We start from the raw sequence: 22,192 nt of genomic DNA on the forward strand, positions 1-22,192 counted from the left end.
TATGCTGATTGTTAAGCTTGGTCACAGTATTAGAGCATTCAAAGGTTCTAGATGAAAGATGTAATGATTTATTAGGTAGCAAGGCCTTAATTCAATGGTAATAAATAAAACAAGGTACAGGGCAACACGTAGAATGGTTCATTATTATGAAGAGTCTATATCTAAGGTGTATATTTCTTTTTACATGTATCAGGGGAAAATTAATTAGAGTACACACACACACACACACACACGTGTGTGTGTGGGGGAGTGGTACAATTTTATTTTTTACTTGATTTTGGGGGGGTGGTGGTGCAATTTTAAAATTGTGCTTCTTTCCTAATGTCTCTAAAGCAAGCTAATATTTCTGACTTTACCTTAAAACCTAACTTTTTAAAATGCAGGGCAATTAAAAAAAAGTCGCTCCAAAGAACAAAATAAAGACATTCCAGTTGTCTATTTTTATGTTAAGAAAGCAAACTTGGAGCACCTGGATGGCTCAGTTCAGCGTCCGACTCTTGATTTCTGTTCAGGTTATGATCTCATGGTTCATGAGTTCAAGCCCTGTGTTGGGCTCCGTGTGTGGAGCCTGCTTGGGATTCTCTCTCCCTCTGTCTCTGCCCCTCCCCATATCACTTACTCTCTCTCTCAAAGTAAATAAATAAACTTAAAAAAAACAACAACAACTTAATTTAAAGTTCATATGATAATGAAATAGTTGTAAGTAGAACACTCTTGAGATGTTTTTCAAATTGGCTAAAAGTTTGCTTAGTTATCCAAAGCTGATTTTGGAAATATATGAAAATTCTTACAGACTCAACAAAATAGAGTATAGAGAAGTAATTTTCCTTACCCTTCATTCTTATATATATTTGCAGTTCACCAAGAGCAAAAGAAATAATAGAGCTTCATATGTTTTCTGGGACTAAATATTCCTTGATTGAGAACATGTTGTGGAAATAGACATCTCTCTCTTATAAGCTGCCCAGTGTTCCGTTTTCACTTTCACAGTGACAGTGATTTCTTAGAAAAAGACAGTTTTTCTCTCAGCATTTTCTAACACAGGCAAAAGGTGCTATAAATTGCTCAGTGAAACTGAGTTGTGCTGTGATGAATTTTGTTTCCCAATGAAAAGTAGGAGATTGAGTATAATAGTGAGAGTGTAATTTTTTATCTTCTGAAATACATTTCTTATAACAGATTTCAGAGTCGTTTTTCTCCCTTTTTCTCAGTAGTTCAGTTGGAATGGAAAGTGGATTCATACTTAGCGTCAGAAATCTGACCACTTAGTTATGGCTTTGAATCATACTGTGATTTATGTAAAAGTGATGCGCTTTACGTGGATCTGTAGCTTGATTTTTAATTCACTTAAATAAAAGAGGTACTTATGCATGATGGGAAAATATACATAAACAGGATGCAGAAATAATCTTTGTTTCTGGTGTGGTATTTTTGAAGCTGTGCTGGAATTTTTTTTTTTTAATCCATTTTCTGCAGCTCAGAGTTACCACCTTGTAGTGCTTTGTACCTTTTTACCATGATCATATGTAAATATACAGAAAAACTTAAACAAAAGAAATTAACTTTTTGTTAGGTGTAAAAGTTTCTCAAGTAATATATTTGTTTCTTACAATTTGACGAAAAAAGTCCCCCAAATTGTAGAGGCAAACTCCAGACTTTAGAAATGACAATTATGGCCATAAATAGTGATATAAAATGAAAAAGAGTATGCATTAATGAAAACAAAATTATAAACTTGAAATTCTAAATCATAGAAGATCATCATTATTAATGAATACAGGATTTGGAGCAGATACTGATTTTGATAAATTTTGTGGATTCTGTGGTTAAATAGACAATTATTTGTGAACTATATTAAGTAAAAGTAGCATTTTTTTTTTAACATATAAGAAGCTACCATATCTTCAAATACTCCTATATATGAAAAATCATGAAGATATTTTTTTCAAAAATGGTTTTGATTGGGGCGCCTGGGTGGCGCAGTTGGTTAAGCGTCCGACTTCAGCCAGGTCACGATCTCGCGGTCCGTGAGTTCGAGCCCCGCGTCGGGCTCTGGGCTGATGGCTCAGAGCCTGGAGCCTGTTTCTGATTCTGTGTCTCCCTCTCTCTCTGCCCCTCCCCCGTTCATGCTCTGTCTCTCTCTGTCCCAAAAATAAATAAACGTTGAAAAAAAAAAATTAAAAAAAAAAAAAATGGTTTTGAGTGTTGCCTAATAATTTCCTTTGTGGCCGGGCTATCAAACAGTTATAATTTATGAACTGTACTTCTAGGGGGAAGTAAGTAGTTTCTTAAGATTTTAACTTGTTGTTTGTGTATGTATCTGTATTGTAAAATTGAACAAATGGGAACATTATTATATAATAATTGTATTTTTTAATCATATATAAAACCACAGTGAGAGCATTTATAAATACTAATTAGTCTAACAGCCTTTTTCAACCAGCATTCTGGGAAAGAATGCCCTAAGGCATTCATTTGTTTGTAAGTATTAACTTGTCACCTATATATCTAGAAAAGTATTACTTATGTTACTATCCTTGGGGGAATTCAGAAATAGTCACTCAAATTATTTTGTGTGTTTTTGGTAGTTCAGATTTGGAATTTTAGTTAAGAAAGGGTGGCAGACAGTCTTAGAAATATGAGAAAGAGCAGAGGACGTGTAGTAATGTATTAATGATCATTAGCTAATAACTTTAGATAAGAGAATATTTGAGACTTAAAAATTTGAGACAAGGGATTATTCTTTTATGTAAAATCTATGATTTTATTTCTGTAAAGCTCATGAAAATAATGGAAAAACTGTGACAAATATAATTTAGTAAGGTCACAGATATAAAATTGATGTACAAAATTAATACCCTTTATACATAAGCAAAATCCAGTCTGTAGATAAAATGTGTAAAACTTGTGTGAGGAAAAGTTTACTTTTAAAAAACTCAAATGGGCTTGAACAGAGAGCCTCTTGTTTTTGAAGAATCACCATCATAAACAGGTCAACTCTTATGTTTATTTATACACTTGAAACTATTCTAATAAAAATACCAACAGATTTTTTTCTGGAGGGTGGTAGTAAAAGTTGATCTTGAAGTTTACAAGGAAAAATAAACAGGAGGAATGGCCAAGAAAACCCTGGGGGAAAAAAAAAATGTAAAGCCTTTATAATTAAAATAGTGAGGTGCCTGAAGAAGCAAACTAATGGAGCAGATGAGAAAATCCAGAAATAGATTTATGTGCAAATATAAATTTAGTAAGGGTAAAGGTGGCCTTTCAAATCAGTGGGGGGAAGATGGGCTCTCTAATAACTAGACAGTCCTTTGGAGAAAGATAAATTTGGAACTGTAGTTCATGCTATATATACTTGAATGAATTCCAAATTGATTAGAGCTCTCAAAACATGAAACCATGTTAATACTAGGAGAAAGTATGTCTGAATTATTTTATAGTGTGAGAATATTAGGGGAATAACTATGGCTCAAAACTAGAATCAGTAGGAAAAAAGATTGATGAACTAAGTTACACGAGAAAGAACTTCGGCATTGAAAAGAAAGCATCAAAAGGAAGTCAAGCTCTTTTCTTCAGCAGGGCCGTGGCAGGAGTGGCTGTGGTGCTAGTCTTTCTGAGCTGTCCAACTCCATTCTTGCTGACGCAGCGACACCTGCACACACTGCTGCCATGACTGACCAGATGACACTTTGTGGCACCCTCAAAGGCCACAATAGCTGAGTGACCCAGTTTGCCACCACTCCCCAGTTCCTGGACATGATGCTACCTGCCTGTTGAGATAAGACCATCATCATGTGGAAGCTGACCAGGGATGAGACTAACTATGGCTGCCTCTCAAGATAAGACCATTATCGTGTGGAAGCTGACCAGGGATGAGGGCATTCCACAGCATGCTCTTCAGGGTCATTCCAACTTTGTTAGTGATGTGGTCGTCTCCTCACGTGGCCAGTTTGCTCTCTCAGTTTGTTCTTTGTCTTTGGGATCTCACAACGTGTACCACCACAACATATTTGTAGGCCATACCAAGGATGTGCTGAGTGTGGCCTTACCCTCTGACAACCAGCAAATTGTCTCTGGCTCCTGAGATAAAACCATCAAGCTGTGGAGTACACGGTGTGTATACAAATATACTGTCCAGGATGAAAGCCATTTGGAGTGGGTGTCTTGTGTGTGCTTTTCACCCAGTAGCAGCAATCCCATCATTGTCACCTGTGGCTGGGACAAGTTGGTCAAGTGTGGGACCGGCAAACTGCAAGCTGAGGACCAATCCTATCAGGCACACTGGCTCCCCAAACACTGTGTCACTCCAGGTGGATCCCTCTGTGCTACTGGGGGCAAGGATGGCCAAGTCATGCTGTGGGACCTCAATGAAGACAAGCACCTTTATATGCGAGGTGCTGGGGACATCCTCATGCGCCATGCTTCAGTCCTAGCTGATACTTACTCTGTGCTGCCATGGGCTCCCACATCAAGATCTGGGACTTGGAAGACAAGATCATTGTAGATGAACTGAAGCAGAACGTTATCAGTTCCAGCAGCAAGGCAGAGCCACCCCATTGTGCCTCTCTGGGCTGGTCTGCTGGTGGCCAGACTCTGTTTGCCAGCTATGTGGACAGCCTGGTGTCACAGGGTGGCAGGTGATCATTGGCACCCTCTGGAGACATATGGCAGAGCTTTAGAAAGAAAACACTGGTTTTATGACGTAAAAAACAAAAACAAAACAAAAGTGAAGTCGAAGGTGTAATAAACTGATAAGTATTTGCCACTTACAACTTGAAAGGCTAACCTCCCTAACAGAGAGCTCCTAAAAAAAATTAAGACTAATAGCCGATAAACAAATGGGCAAAAGTGTAAGTTCATTTAATTTACATGAAAAGAAATACAAGTGACTTTTAAACATATAAAAGTAGTTCGGCCTCACTCATTAAAAAGAAATGCAAATTAAAACTACCTTGAGACACCACCTCTTATCTATCAGGTGGATAAATAGTCAAAGTTTGCATAATCTTTTGTCAAGACTATAAGTAAAATAGGCAGAACATTGCTGATAGAAATGAGAATGGTATTATCTCTGCAGAAAGAACATTGACAGTATCAAGAATGATTAAAATAAGTTGGGGGAGGGCAGTGACATCAGCAAGATGGCAGGATAGGAAGTGCTAGATTCTCTTTCTTCCTTGGAGACAGAAATTTAACACAACAAACTGACAAAATACATCTGTAGAAATCCTGAAACTGGTTCAAGGGTTCCTGCACCCCAGGCTAGTGGGAAGCCAACTACATGGAGGCTTGGTAGGAAATAGGTGATACTTTCCACTCTTGTTAGCACATTCCCGCTCTACCCCCACCCTTCACACATTTTGCGAGGAAAACTCCAACTACCATATTCTCCCTGGAGAGGAAAAGGAGTTGAACATACTTCCAGCTGGCTTTTTCAGGGTAGGGGGTGCTGCCTGAGAGTGTCATTCTTGCTGGTATGCATGTATGGACAGAAACAGGGTGACAATTTGAGCACCCCTGAAAACAGCAACAGTGCATTAGAGTCTGCAGTACCATAGACAGACACTAGATGGAGTCCCTGGACTGTGATTTCGTGTAGCCAGCCATTGGCAATGTTACAGACACACAAGGGAGAGCTCCTGAGCAGAAGCCAACAAACATCTTCAAATAGGACAGATTACTTGCAAAAACACATAGAGGACACATACCTGGAAAAGACCTTTGAGGTGTCCAGAATCTCTAGCACGCTGGATAGAGAAAGCCATCCTTGTATGAAGCCAGACTACAAAGTCTGAAGAGTTGGTCGATTCTTCAGATCCCCAAATCCCAGCAACAAAAAACAAGACCTACAGAGAAACAGCCAACTATAATATGTTTAAAGGAACAAATTAGATCTCCAGAAACCAAATCTAAAAAAAAGGAGATGTGAATTGACAGGTAAAGAATTCAAAATTACCATCTTAAGGATACCTAATTAAATTAAAAAAAAAAAACAGCACAGATAGACAAGTAAACAAAATTAGGAAAATGATGCATGAACAAAATGAGAGTATGAACAAAGAGATAGAAACTATGAAGAAGAGCCAAAGAAATTCTGCAACTAAAGAATAACAGTACAAAATTGAAAAATTCACTGTCAGGACTCAATAGTAGATTTGACCAGACAGAAGATAGAATCAATGAACTTAAACATAGGACTTTCAAAAGTTACTGAAGCAGGGGAGCCCAAAAATGAAAAATGAAGAGAGCTTGAGAGATTTATGGACCAGAAAAACAATATACAAATTATGGGAGTCTCAGAAAGTAAAGAAAGAAAGGAACAGGGAATCTATTTGAAGAAACAATGGCCAAAAGTTTCTCAAAATTAAGAAGAGAAATGGATATACAAATTCAAGAAACTCAAAAGAACTAGGGTAAATCTAAAGAGATATACACTGAGACACATCATAACTATACTGTCAGATGTCACATGTAAAGTGAGAGTCTTGAAAGCAACAACTTGTCACATGCCATAATAACCACGAAGAAAATAGCTATAGGATATTTATACAGAGAGGGAAATGAGAAGTGAATCAAAACATGTCACTATAGAAAAATCAGTGAAACACGAAGAAGAGAGAAAAAAAATGACAAAAAGCTAAAAGACAGAAAACAAGGAACAAATGGCAATTGTAAGTCCTTTCATACAAGTCCTTACATTTAAAGTAATTACTTTTAAATGTAAACAGATTAAGCATAGCTGTTAAAAGACATGGACTGGGGGCGCCTGGGGGCTCAGTCGGTTAAGTGGCTGACTTTGGCTTTTGTCATTATCTCAAGGTTTCTGAATTGGAGCCCCGTATTGGGCTATGTGCTGACAGCTCAGAGCCTGGAGCCTGCTTCAGATTCTGTCTCCCTCACTCTCTGCCCCTCCCCTGTTCACGCTCTGTCTCCCTCTCAAAAATAAATAAACATTAAAAAAAAAAAAAAAAAGACATAGACTGGCTGAATGAGTATTAAAAAAAAACAAATGAAAACATGATCCAGTTTTGTTTTGCTTACAGGAGATTCACTGTAGATCTAAATTTATAGACTAAAAGTGAAAAGGTAGAAAAAGATACTCAGTGCAAACAGGAACCTAAAGAGATTAGAGTGGCCATACTTATATCAGGGAAAAGGGACTCTAAGACAAAAACTACAACAAAAGGCAAAGAAGGACATTGTACCTCGTTTTCAGTTACAGATAAAGCAATCAAGTAGAAGATCAATAAGGAAAGAGTAGTCTTGAACAACACTGTAGACCATTTGGGCTTAAGAGACAAATACAGACCGTTCCACCCAATAATAGCAGAATGCACATTCTTCTCAAGCAAACATGGAACAATTAGACTACATGTTAGGTAACAAAAAAAGTCCTAACAAATTTTAGATGATTAAAATTACACAAAATATCTTCTCTAATCACAATGGAATAAAACTGGAAATCACTAGCAGAAGGAAAACACAAAAATCCAAAACTATGTGGAAATTAAGTAACATACTCTAACAACCAGTGGGTCAAAGAAGAAATTACAAAGGAATTTAGAAAATATCGGGGGATAAATGAAAACAAAAACACAACATGTCAAAACTTATGGGATACAGTGAAAGCAGTAGTAAGAGGGAACTTCATAGTGATAAATGCCTACATTTAAAAAAACTCAAGTCAACAACCTAACCTTACATCATAAGGAACTAGAAAAAGAAGATCTAAACTGAAAGTCAGCAAAAGAAGGAAATAATAAAGATTGGAGCAGAGATAAGTGAAATAGAGAATAGAAAAACTACAGAAAATGTCAACAAAACCCAGAATTGGGGGCGCCTGGGTGGCGCAGTCGGTTAAGCGTCTGACTTCAGCCAGGTCACGATCTCGCGGTCCGTGAGTTCGAGCCCCGCGTCAGGCTCTGGGCTGATGGCTCGGAGCCTGGAGCCTGTTTCCGATTCTGTGTCTCCCTCTCTCTCTGCCCCTCCCCCCGTTCATGCTCTGTCTCTCTCTGTCCCAAAAATAAATAAACGTTGAAAAAAAAAAATTAAAAAAAAAAACACCCAGAATTGGTTTTTTTGAAAAGATCAACAAAATTGACAAACCCTTAGCTAGACACCCTAACTAAGAAGAAAGAAGACTCAAATATCTAAAATAGAAACAAAAGAGGAGACATTATAACGGATATCACATAAATAAAAAAGAAATATAAGGAGCTACTATGAATAATATATGCCAACAAATTGGAAAACTTATAAGAAATGGATATATTTCTAGAAATGTCCAGCCTACCAAGACTGAATCATGAAGAAATAAAAAAATCTGAACAAACCTATAACTAGTGAGGAACCAGTAATTAAAGAATTGAAGCACTAATAAAAAATTTCTCAACAACAGGAAAAAGCACAGAACCAGATGAATTTACTGGTGAATTCTACCAAGCATTTAGAGAAGAATTCAAACCAATTCTTTTTTAAACTCTTCCAAAGAATTAAAGCGGAGAGGAGACTCCGAAACTCATTCTGTGAGACAAGAATTACCCAGGTTCTGAAACCAGACAAAAACAGGACAGGAAAAGAAAACTATAGACCAATATTCCTCATGAACATTGACACAAAAATCCTAAACAAATATTAGGCAAAATGAATTCAACAGCACTTTAAAAGTGTCTTACATCATGAGCAGGTGGGATTTACACTTGGAATGCAAGGATGGTTCAACACATGAAAATCAATTGATGTTACATATCAAATGGACAAAGTGAAAGAAAAAAGACATCATCTCAATCAATGCAGAGAAATCATGTGATAAAGTTCAACAGCCTTTCATGGTGGAAACATTTAACAAACTAAGAAAAGAAGGAAACTACCTCAGTAATAAAAGCCATATATAAAAACCAACATCATACTCAGTGGGGAAAGACTGAAAACTTTTCTTCTAAGCTCAAGAACGAAATAGGCATGCCCAATTTCACCACTACTATTCACCATAGTACTGAAAATTCTAGCCAGAGGAATCAGACAAGAAAAAGAAATAAAGGCATACAGATTGAAAATATGTAATTATTAATTAATAATTAATCAGGAATTTAATTAATTAATTAAATTCCTGTAATTAATCAGGAATTAAAATGATCTGTTCATACATGATTTGTTCTTCTATGTAGAAAACCCTAAAGATTCCATCAAAAAGCTGTTAGAGCTAATAAAAGAATTTAGCAAAGTATCAGAATACAAAATCTACACTGAAAACTCAGTTGTTTTTCTTAAATACTAACAATGACCAAGCCAAAAATGAAATTTAGAAAATAATTCCATTTATTATAGCCTCAAAAAGGATAAAGTACTTAGGAATAAACTTTACCAAGGAAACAAAAGACTTGTACACTGAAAGCTACAAAACATTGGTAAGGAAATCAAAAAAGATAAGAAAAAGGAAAGACTTCTTGTTTATGGATCAGAACTTAATATTGTTTAAATGTGTATACTACCCAAAATGATCTACAGATTCAATGGATTCTCTATTAAAATCCCAATGACATTTTTTTGCTGGAAAATAGTCCCAAGATTTGTATAGAATCTCAAAGGACCATGACTAGACAAAACAATCTTGAGAAAGAAGGAGGCATCACACTTCCACATTTTAAAATGTACTACAAAGCAACAGCTATTATGTGGTCCTGGCATAAAGATAGGCACATAGACCAATGGAACAAATAAATAGCCCAGGAATAAACCTTTTCATATATAACCAAATGATTTTTGGCAAGAGTGCCAAGACTCTACAGTGGGGAAAAGGCAGTCTCTCTATAACACACATTGAATGTGTTGGGTAGGCAGTCTTTAAAAAGAAGGAAATGCTGTCATGTGCTAAAACATAGATGAATTTTGATTTTATGCTGAACAAAATAAGCCAATCCAAAAGAGGCAAACAATATATGAGTCCATTCAGATGAAATATGTAAAGTAGTCAAAATTATAGAAACAAAGTAGAAAGGTGGTTGGCAAGGGCTGAAGAGAGAGGAGGAGAAATTAGTGTTTAATGGGTATAGAATTTCAGTGTAACAGCATGAAAAGTTACAGAGCAATTTTGCACAATGAAGTTAACACTCCTGTTACTAAAAAACGTTTAAGCCAATAAACTTAATGTTATGTGTTTTTTATCATAATAATAAAAAAAGAATGAGGAAGACCTCTATGTGGTAATATGTGATTTTCAAGATACATTATTAAAAAAAAAAAACTTGAGGGGCACCTGGGTGGCTCAGTCGGCTAAGCGTCCGACTCCTGATCTCCTGGTTTGTGAGTTTGAGCCCTGCATCAGGCTCTGTGCTGACAGCATAGAGCCTTCTTGGTATTCTCCTTCTCTCTCTTTCTCTCTGCCCCTACCCTACCTGTGCACGCTCTCTCTCTCAAAATAAATCAATAAACTTAAAAAAAAAAATGTAAAAAAACACTTGAAATGTACTACATGCTGTATAGGTGTATAGTAAAAGACATGTAAAAGGTAGCACTGCTACCTTTCTTAGAAGAAGGAGAAGAGATACATGTATAATGTGCATGTTTTCTTATAAATTTCCAAAAGAAACTCAAGAATAAACCTAAAGCAAATATAATATGTTTACTTCTAGGCAGAGAGAAGGAATTAGAAGTGAGACTTTGAATATATTTTTTTAGATATACTTTTGACTTTGGAATTGTTGACACTTTTAGCCTTTAAAAAAATTAGGGTGGGGGGATTAAGAGTACACTTACGATGAGCACCGAGGAATGTATAGAATTGTTGAATCACTATATTGTATACCTGAAACGAATATAACACTGTATGTTAGCTAACTGGAATTAAAATAAAAATGTAAAAAAAAATACAATACAAACTATAAGTAAATTTTTTAAATAAAAAATATTTATAGACTGTCTAGTAAAAATCCCAAGCATTTAAAACATAACAAAACTTTTCCTTCTTATTTCTGCCATTGGGAAAAAAAAATCAGAAGCAATCTCTTAGCCATTTAATCTTCATGAAGTTTTCATGGGTTTTGTTTTCATGCATTCATGAGGTGGCTATGCTTTTGTTAAGTTCACTTTTAGTTTGCTTTATTTTCTGATTGTGCATTCTGTTAAGAGGAGGAACATATTCAAAAAGTGGCATTTGTCCAGAAGAAGGGGAAATGGATCTCTGGTGGAGTTAGACAAGTCTTCCTTGTAAGGAGAACAGGTTGGTTTGTAGCCTCTGAGCAATTTCCATCTTCCTACAAGATACTGTTATATCTGTATCTCTTGCCCTGAAATGGCAAATTCTACTTTCCTATTTGTTTTCTGTGTGGTAAAGCTACATTTCTATCAGGCTCCTTTGTCTTGCACTTCTAGTACATCACATGCAGGGGACTCTTCCAGGAAGCAAGGGGCGATTACCAACCTTTTCTTATCTGTAAGCATTTGTTTTCTTGGGGTTATTAGTCTGACTTGATCTCATGTAACAGATTATAATTGTTAATGGAAAGGTAAACAGTTTCTAAACTCTAAAAGGTGGTCAGCATCATATACAAGGACCAGTTATCGATATGGATTACAGTGTCTTCCAGGAGTGGAAAGTGGGTAAAGTATTGTTTCTTAGTCTTTGAAGGATTCTGGATTTGTTCTGTTTGGGTAGCAATATATTTATAATTCAAACACTGTTATTTTTCATTCTTGTGTGCCTCATATAGTTTTTTTGTTTGCTTTGTTTTCTGGGGGTTTTTTTTGTTTGTTTTTTTGTTTTTTTTTTTTTGGCGGGGGGAGGTTCAGCGTAGAATTTAGTGATTCATTATTTACATATAACACCCAGTGCTCATCCCAAGAAGTGCCCTCCTTAATGCCCATCACTCATTAGCCCATCACCCCACCCACCTCCCCTCCAGCAACCCTCAGTTTTTTTCTCTATGGTTAAAAGCCTCTTATGATTTGCCTCCCTCTCTGTTTTTATTTTATTTTTCCTTCCCTTCTCCTATGTTCATCTGTTTTGTTTCTTAAATTCCACATATAAATGAAATATATTTGTCTTTCTCTGACTGACTTATTTTACTTTGCATAATACATTCCAGTTCCATCTACATTGTTGCAAATGGCAAGATTTCATTCAAAAAGTAAAAGTAAATTTTTAAAATGGAAACCACATGAAGTTTTTTCAACTCTGATTCACTCATTCACTCTTACTCTTTTTTTACTATTTTTCACTTGTTGCCAAAAAAAAAAATAATAGTCCCCTTTGGTTAATTTTAATGTTCATTGTTAATTTGTGTGTAGTCAATTTCTAACTCTCCTCTACTAGCTATAGCCTGCACTTAAGTTACTCTGTTCTCTTGCTTAATTAATGCTTGCAAAACATGATTTCTATCCCTGTCTCAGCAGCTAAGTATTTTCATGTCGTCAGCATGCAACATAATGTAGCAATTAGAAACCTACCTTGAGATATTCAATAAAAGATCTGTTCTCACAGTGGTATTTTAAAAGTTTAATTTGGGTAAACAATTAAATAAAAGTCTTTTTGCCTTTGCTCTGTATTTCCCATGTTTGGTTTACTTCTCACAAACACGTGACTTTGGAAGTTATCATTGAAGATGGGTCCATAATGGTAACTAGGGATTTGCTTCTATTCAAATTTTGACAATACCAGTCAGCAGTAACATTCATATTGTTACTACTGCTCATCTTTTCCTGAGCTTTTAAATTTCTTTCTGTGGTCCAGACATCCTGTACGCTTTGAAGATCAGCTTTTCCTAAAGTCAGAACTCTCCTATAGGCAAAGGCACTTTGTGATCGCTAGCAAAGCCACTTTGATGACTTCATTGGAGGAAATAATGCAGAGTGGTTAAGAGCATTTGCTATGGAGCCAAAGTGCCTGGGTTCAAATCCTCGTTTCACCATTTAGCTGTGTGACCTTAGGCAAGTCACCTAGCCTCTCTGTTCCTCTATTTTTCATTTTTAGAATGGGGTTAATAGTAATACCTACCTCATAATTTGCTATGTATGGATTAAATGGATTAAGATATATAAAGTCTAGAACAAATTGGCAAAAAAATGGGAAGCACTGTATGAGTGTTAATTGCCTGCCTACCTTCCTTCCCCAAAGGAATGCTGTTGGATAGCAGGCACCATTCACTTACATGGTTTCTCTCCTATGATGATAACATGCCCTTCCCTCTCCTCCCCTCCCCCCCCCCCCCCCCCCCCCCCCTTAACTGACCCTCATTCATTCATTATCAACTAGGGGAAAAAGAGAAAGGAAGGAGAGAATAAAAGAGATACAGTTCATTGTATGGACTGCCTCCATCAGTTAGGAGGGCACAGGAGTTGCTGCATGGTAACAGTGCCCCTTTTTACTTCTCTGTGGTATCCTTCCTGGCTGCTAGATTTCTTCAGAGGAACACATTCAGCCATCTAGAGGCAAAGCTCTATCACTGTATGGTGAGGAAATGTTAAGGTTTGAATACCACATAGATTGAATCAGTTACAGGTATACCATTTTTTAACTTAAACCAGACAGACCCATTTTAGCTCAGATTCCTAATAGCTTTGTTGAACCTAGAGATAATCAGCACTTTGGTTCTATTCCTTTTGGATTTTTCTTGCTGACCACAAGGCCTTTTTGTTCTCAGTTAAAACTTGTGATCACTGAAGCTATCTGAATGATAATTAATTTGATTTTAATAATTGTGATCAATATTTCTTGCCATCTTATTTGGTTTTTCTAAACAAGATCCTGTGTCTTCACTTCTATACTGTTTTAAAAATGGGGGCGCCTAGTGGCTCAGTTGGTGGAGCGTCTGACTCTTGATTTTTAGCTCAGGTCATGATCCAAGGGTCATGGGATTGAGCCCCACATCGGGCTCTGTGCTGAATGGGGAGCCTGCATAGGATTCTCTCTCTCTCTCCCTCAGCCTCTCTCCCCTGCTTGTGCGCTATCTCTTTCTCTCTCTCTGCCTCCAATAATAAAATTTTTTTAAATGCAGATTTCCTTGAAGTACGTTATCTCTTGCTTTTGCCCATCCTAGTCTAGCTACTGCTTTAAATGGGTTACAGAAGTAGTGGGGCGGTTCTTCCAGATCACATTATCTTTTCAGTACAAATGTTACCATATTTAATACAAATAACGTGAATTTTTTCAGTCTTCTCAAAAGTCTTCTCAAAACTGTATATTTTGTAGAACTTTTGCCCTCTTACTTCATTGATTCTATTGTCTCGTCCCAATTCTCAACCTCTTGACAGGATATCAGTGTGAATTTGCATTCATTTTTCTTCTTTACCTACACCTTTGTTCCTTATGGATACAGAATAGATCATTAATAGATCATTAATATTTTTTTTCTTATATTGCTGGTGTGATTTTAGTTTCTTTTTCATGAAAATGAAGAAAAGAACTTGTATTAAGAAGTTACAAATCAAGAATTGGGAATGGTGATTGCTCCTGCTGAAGTGTCATTCTTTCTCACCCGTACTTGAACAGAGAATAAGAAACTTTTGCTTCTATTTATAGAAATTCTTCTGGGGAATAACTAAGTTGAGGGCAACTTTATTCTTTTCCTATTTATCTATTATTTTGACGGGTTGAAAGTCACATCAAACAAGGGCTATTCTATATTCTTATTATCTTCCACTAGTGTTTAAAATTTTTAAACACATTAAACATTCAGCAGATATGTGTTCAGTGCTTATTATATTCCAAGTACTGTGCTGGGCACTGGGAATAAAAAGAACATGCCATGATCTCTGACCCTGGAGGACTTCATCATGATAAGGCACCACAGTGCCGTGCAGAGAGCGTTAGTGTTAGAATCAGCACATCCAACTCTGCCTCTTCGCAGTGTGTAACAGAGAGCGAGTTGTCTTAACGTCTCTGAGCCGGTTTCCTCTTCTGTAAAATGAGAGAGTTGGCCTAAGTGATCTCTGCATCTGACATTCGATTATTCCAAAATGGGATATTTTTCTTAAGGTTACTAACTTAAGGCTGGTGTGAGGATCAAATTAGAAAAAATTTACGAAAGGACTTTAAAAACTATTAGGTGTTGTCTAAACAAAGACATTACTAATTATTTACTGATTTGGCAGTATTTACTAATGCTTTTGGTCCAAAGACCAGATGCATTAGGTGTTATAATTAAGTTCCAGAAGTTTAAGAAATAAAGGATGACCTTTTCATGACTTTGGCTCTGAGTTCTAGGCATATTTTAGGGTATCTTATTATCACCGTTATTGAGTAAAGTAGGTACTCTGTAAATGTGCATTGATTTAAGCCATAGGTTTTGAAATTCTGTATAATTATAAGGTACACCACAATCCCTGTGGTTTGGGATTATCTCTTCTATATTAGGCTTATGGAATTCTGGGTTAACTAAGGTAATTGTTCATCAGTATGAAATAATTGTTTTTAGGCAAATATGACTGCATATTTACAGCTTGCCATAGGATCACTGTGTCTAAACATAGAGTACATTTCAATTTGGGGTCAGTTTTCTTTGGCTATTTGTCCAGTAAATATTTTCAAGTGTGTGGCACATACCAGACCTTCCAATATATGGGTTCTTCAAAAAGTGCAACTATCTATATCTATGTTTGTAGATTATAAGAACCCCTGATAATATGCCCAAGGACTGAGCCCATAAGCCAATTCAAAAAGTTGAATCAGTAATTATGTTTTAATTATTATTATAGGTGTTTATTCTCAGATCTAAGTAATAGTTTCAGCCCTCTGAAATGTTTTATTGCTAAGCATTATGATTATCACTAGTCTGTTCTTCAGAAGTTTTCATAATGTATACCCTTTTATTTTGTTTGGCTTATTCATAATTATGGCTAGATAATTTACTGTTGAAATGGTGAGACTTTCACTAAAAGCTGCTTCCAAAGTAAGATTTGAGTATATTTTCATTTGCAAAGTTACTGGCAATAAAGAGTAATAACTATTGCTTATTTAATCTGCCAGCATTTAAACTTTCACATTAATTTTATGTTTATGACTATATGATTATAAACTTGATTTACCTTCAGCTTTTGAAGAATAAAACCATTACCCTGTTTTACTGGTAAACTCATATACCTAATGACTCATGCCTTTTATATATGTTAGGAAAATGGTGTTTCATTGTTAAAGTTAGAATTGAGTTAGTCAACCAGAAGTGAACCTCTAATTGTTTCCAAATGCTTCCTCTTTGGGTTTGGATGAAGCTCTAAGTGTTAGCTCAGTCAGGAATTTGCTAAGCTTGTCTTTTTCCCAGTATCCTTTCATTATGGGTAGATAGATCCATGCTAAAATCTGTTTTATGATTTCCCATTACGATAGTTAATCAGAAAAATATGGACGCAAACTCCTGAGCTAAACACAATTTTAAAAAGCAAAAATAAAGTTTCTGCAAGTTTCTTTTACATTTTTATGATCTTTGAAATTGTTACAGAAATTGACCTTGGTTCTGAATTGCTGAAAGGTTTAGCAAGTACCTTTCTCTCTCTTCCACAGTTTCATGACCTACTTCTAGTTACCTCTGAAATCCTTACATGATTTTAGAATTCCTATTAGACAGAATTAGTGTGACACATCCATGTGCTTTGGCGAAATGCTTGCTGCTGCTGAATATAAACATTTTATTAAATTTCTACTGAAGCAGGCAGCCATTTCAAATCTTATAATATAGCAAAATCAATAAACACCTCATTGACCCTTACAAAAAAAAAAACCCGCTGTTATATATTATTTCCTTATATCATTGATATCTTTTATTTAGTTATTTTAAAATTAATTTTATTAAAATGTTTATTCGCATTATGATTCTTAAATTGAGTGTTAAAGTAAATGATTTCTAAATTCCCTGTTAATTCTAATAGTGTGTTATCTGTGATCATGGAACTTCTTCACCAGTTCTAGAATCCTCAAACTAAGCCACATGTGAATAAATGAATTTTATGAGAAAAGAGGAAATACTAGTCCATCCATCCTTCCTTCCTTCCCACCCCCCTCCTCCTCCTCCTTTTTTAAACAAATGTGATGGCAAGGCATAGCTGGCTTTGGGAAGCAACATACATGGAATATAGACATAAAAAGTTGAACAAAGGTTTGGATAAATTTGTAGATGGTTGTTCTGGGTGCCTTATTAAGAGACTGTGTTGGGGAAATGTCCTTAAGGTTTTAAGGCTGATCTCTTCAAGGATTATTATAGATTAGACTCAGTCATCTCTTACTTACTGTGTTTTAGCTAACACAAAAATTAGAAAAACTAGACTATGCCTAGGTATTCTAAAACATTATATTTAAAAAAAAATTTTTTTAATGTTTGTTTATTTTTGAGAGAGAGAGACAGAGTGTGAGCAGGCAAAGGGCAGAGAGAAAGGGAGACACAGAATCTGAAGCAGGCTTCAGGCTCTGAGCTGTCAGCACAGAGCCCGACACGGGGCTCGAACCCACAAACTGTGAGATCATGACCTGAGCTGAAGTCGGACCCTTAACCAACTGAGCCACCCAGGCGCCCCCTAAAACACTGTATTTTAAAAGTCATTTGCAAAAAGATGTTTCACATCTGCTGTTTAATAATATCATTGCTCATAGTGTTTGCCTTCTGCTACAGTAAGGTCTGTATTCTTTTCTATTTTTGCCCATTTTTCTCTATTTTAAAAGGGATATTTAAAAGTAAGTTACCAACACATTAATAAAGGAAACTGTTCACCAGAAGTTCATGGGAAATGAAAATGGATACAGGCATCGTCTCTAGTTGTTTTCCATTCATATGCACCTTCTTCCAAATGCTGGGCCCTGAATGAGTGTGTGTTGCCTGATTTCCAGTGACCTCTCTATAGGCTTTTTCAAAAGTTGTGGATTCCATTAAAGTAGCTATTGTGTATTATTTATCGTTTTATTTCCAGTGCCTAGCACATGCTTGGCTCATAGTAGGCATATAATAAATGTTGATTTGAACTTTTCAAAATTGAATTTGGAGTCCAAAGTCTTGGTCTTTTTATTCTAGCTCTCCTACTCACTAGCTGTGTCCTTCAGCAAGTTCCTTTGGTGTTCTAGACCATCATTTCCAAATCTGGAGTAAGATTCCATCTAGTTCTAGGAAATATGATACCAAATAGTTCAATAGTTGCTTATTCATATTGCTTGCTTAATAAAATCCATTTGCAGGAGTAAATCAGTTTGCCAAGTAGATCTCTCCTCATTTTGTGATGCTTGATATACATATATACAGATGTATATATATGTAACATTTTCTTTCATTTCCAGATATATTCTTGCACTAGTATTCCTTGTAGTTTGACCATTTTTTTCCTTATGGAATGAAAAATGAAGATGGAAGGAATTGCCTAGATATTTAATCCACTTCCTCATTTTACAGATGAGAAAATTGGTGCTCTGGAAGGCTATACAATTTGTCCAGAGTTATTTAATGGCAGAATTAGAACCCAAGTATCATGAGTCCATTTTCTACCTCAGATATCTTTAGGCATTATTAGCAGTTCCTTGGGATAAAGAGTGAAGAAGAAATGATCAAAATAGCTAATTTTTTCTGTGTGGTTCTAAGAGGTACATAGGAAAAAAAAAACCTCTTTTTTCTCAAACTTTCATTATAGCAGAACCATTTTTGTGCCTCACTTTCTGAAAAGTACAGTAAGGAAAGTAGGAAAACATAAAAATTGTAAGTTAGTTTGTAAAAATATTCTGTGACTGGTCCTTTCTTTTTCTTGAGAAATAATGGAGAGGGGAAAGAAAAATGTTATGATGGTTGAATTGTAGCCTGTGAGTCTACCAACATGTTTTTCTTTGCCTTTTTTATAAACCCAGGGCATCCTCACCTGTATAATAATAACAGCACAGTAGATAGAAACAGACACTGCTCTTCAGGTTACATGAAGGCATAACCAATATTCTTTTGCTGTAAAAATCCTTAACCCCACTTCTAGTTGCTCTAACGTTGCCATAGGTAGCGCAGATTTTTTTTTTTTTTAAGGAGCACAGAAGGACATTTCGTACAGTTGAGAGAACAGTTTGGGATCAGGAAATATACCCTAGAAGGGGTGACACTTGAGATTTTAGAGAAGGAATAGAAGCCAGACTACAAGGCAGTTTAGGGACATTCTAGGCAGAAGTGACAGCATGAGTAAGCATGAAAAGAAGAAACAGCTAAAAGTAAAGTGCAAGTATGTTTGGTTTGAGGGCTTAAAATGTGAAGCAAGGATTGATAGGATGTGAAGCTAAGCAGGGCAGATCCAAAAATATACCATGTTGAAGAGCTTACATTTAATCCCCTAGGCAGTGGGGAGCTTTTAAGGGATTTTTTTTTAATGGGGAAGGGATAATAGGGTCAGATACTGATTTTAGATAGTCTAATAGTTTTAAAAAGAATGGTTGTATTAGCTATCTAAGAATGCATAACAAATAAAAAAAAAACCTAGTAGCTAAAATAATGGGCATTATCTTACAGTTTTGGTTCAGGAACCTGGTCATAGTCAGTGAGGATCCTTGGCTCAGTCACTCACAAGATGGCAGTCAAGGTGTCAGCCAGGGCTACAGTCATTCTAAGGTTCATTTGGGGGAGAATCCACTTCTAAGCTCACTGAAGTGGTTGTTGAAAGTACTGAGTTCCTTTTGGACTACTGGACTGAGGGTCTCAGTTCCTCCAAGGAGGCATCCCTCAGTTGCTTGTCACTTGGGCTTTTCCTTAGAACAGGTCACAACATGACAGCTGTGAGCAAAGTGAGAGCGTAAGAGAGCAGGGCGAACAAGATGGAAGCCAGAGTCTTTTAACCTGATTTTAGAAGTGCCATGTCCCACTTTTGCTGTGCTGTATTCAAGTCACTAGGTCCAGCCCACACTCAAGAGTACGGGATTGCACAAGAACATGAATAGTAGGGAGGCATGGGCCATTGGGATCCATCTTTGAAGCTGCTTATCACAATGGACTTGAAGTAAGACTAGAGGCAAAAATGGCCCGCTAGGAAACTATTATAATAATCCAAGTGAAGATGTAGAGATTATTGTAGACAAGTGTAGTAGAATGACAAGGATGGAGGCAAGAGAGATTTAGGATGTTAAATCTTGAGAACTTAGTGATTTAGAGCATGGGGGTTTAAAGGGAGAAGAAGGAATTAAAGGTGGCATCTAATTATTCGTACTTAGCTCTTAATCTGACTAAAGAATATTTTCACTTGAATGTGACTTAACCTCCTGTCTACACTGAGTTTTCATCTTCACTACTGCCATTCCCTCCATGCTTTTTGTCTTTTGGACTTGTCCTTGGTGTCACTTCACTATTTCTTCACTACATCCAGTTAGACACCAGTTATATCTCTCCATATCTGTTTAATTTTCCTAGTTATCTCTGTTCCTAGCTCTGTTCCTATCTTATTTTCATTATCCAAGTAGTTATCACTGTGCACTTAACGTGTGGGAACAGTCTCGTAATTGCTTCCTTCTGCCCATTTCCTATCTTTAATCTAGATTCTAAAACATCTAATATTTGCTTATCTATCATTGATTTAACTAACAAGTATTTATTGTGGGCTGACTTTGGAACCAGCACTTTACTAGGCCTCCTTGGGAATTGTGAGGAAGACAAGCATCCTCTCTGTTCTCATTGTCTTTGTTCTTTGAATGTCTCCTCTTCCTTTCCACCTGTCAGAAACATCACTAATTTTGGGGGGTGCCTGGCTGGCTCAAACAGAGGAGTACGTGACTCTTGATTTTGGAGTTGTGAATTCAAGCACCACATCAGATGTAGAGATTACTTAAATAAAAACAAAACTTAAAAAAAAAAAAAGAAATATCACTAATATTTAAGGTACATTTCAACTTCTGCCTATCTTGAAATATATGTTTCTTTTGTCTCTGTCTCCTACAGCTGTAACTAGAAGGGATTTTACTTTGGAAATTTTGAGATTGTCCACATTTAAAAAAGAGCACTGGCTTAAGTTATTAGTGCAGTAAAGCTTTTTCTGACCTCCTCTCAGTCTGCTTCAAGCAGTAGAGCTGTGCCTGGCCACCCTGACCCACTGGAATCATGTGGAGAGCTTTTTAAAAACATATGCCGTGGAATACCTGGGTGGCTCAGTTGCTTGAGTGTCCACCTCTTGGTATCAACTCAGCTCATGATCTCACGGTTTGTGAGTTTGAGCTCCGTATCGGGCTCCACACTGACAGCATGGAGCCTACTTGGGATTCTCCTCTCTCCTCTCTCTGCCCCTGCCCTCTTTGTGCTGTCTCTCTCTCTCTCTCCCCCTCAAGATAAATAAATAAAAACTTTTAAAAATAGTAAACAAATGAGAACAGATGCCTTGACTTCCCTTCAAAGATTCTGATTTAATCTGTCAGAAATGAAAACAAATAAGACTCTAAGGTGAATTTGATGTCTAGATAGTTAAGAGAACTACTGCAGTAGAGTCACCCTCATCATTGTACTGTTAGTTGTTTTGTGGACATTTAACCATCCAAAGAGCTTAAAGTAGTGATTTCCAAATACTGGTGGAGGACTGGCTACAGCAATACACACAGACATTCAGACCCTGTCACTAAAGGTGCTGATGCACTAGATCTGTGGTTATATTGAGGCTTCTCTACTTTTTATTTTATTTTATTTAAATTTTTAAAATCTATATTTATTATTATTATTATTATTATTATTATTATTATTAATTTTTTTTTTTTTTTTTTGAGAAAGAGACAGAGTGCGAGCAAGGGAGGAACAGAGAGGGAGACATGGGATCTGAAGCAGGCTCCAGGCTCCGAGCTGTCACACAGAGCCCGACGCAGGGTTCGAACTCACGAACTGTGAGATCATGACCTGAGCCAGAGTCAGACACTTAACTGAGCCACCCAGGCACCCCTCTCTTCTATTTTTTTAAATAATGAAAGATATATAGCTGGTAACAAAAGATATATAATTGATATGTAATTGGGCTGTAAAAATATTGGATGAACGAACTAATACACCATATTAATTTTTTTGTATTTTTCCTTACAATACTATTCAGATACATACATGTAATATTTGATAAACAATAAGGACCAGTTGGCCATTGTATATTTTATAGATTACATTGGAAGATTCTGGTCAATTGAAAGAATGCTTTAAATAGCAGTTGAATGACTCCTATGTTTAGATTTTTGATGCTTCAATACTATTCAGTAGTATAGTTCAGTGTTTCGTATGTTAGTGCATTTTATCTA

The 22,192-nt window shown here is 36.3% G+C and overlaps 1 protein-coding gene and 1 pseudogene across 1 annotated transcript in view; both read left to right on the plus strand.

The window, feature by feature from the left end:
- Nucleotides 1–22,192, plus strand: part of SLC30A7 (solute carrier family 30 member 7) — an 80,906-nt gene that overhangs the window by 43,656 nt on the left and 15,058 nt on the right. The window lies entirely within an intron of this gene.
- On the plus strand, nt 3,552–6,925 carry LOC123598330 (annotated as a pseudogene).

This window comes from Leopardus geoffroyi, chromosome C1 (genome assembly GCF_018350155.1).
Source record: "Leopardus geoffroyi isolate Oge1 chromosome C1, O.geoffroyi_Oge1_pat1.0, whole genome shotgun sequence".
Lineage (NCBI taxonomy): Eukaryota > Metazoa > Chordata > Mammalia > Carnivora > Felidae > Leopardus > Leopardus geoffroyi.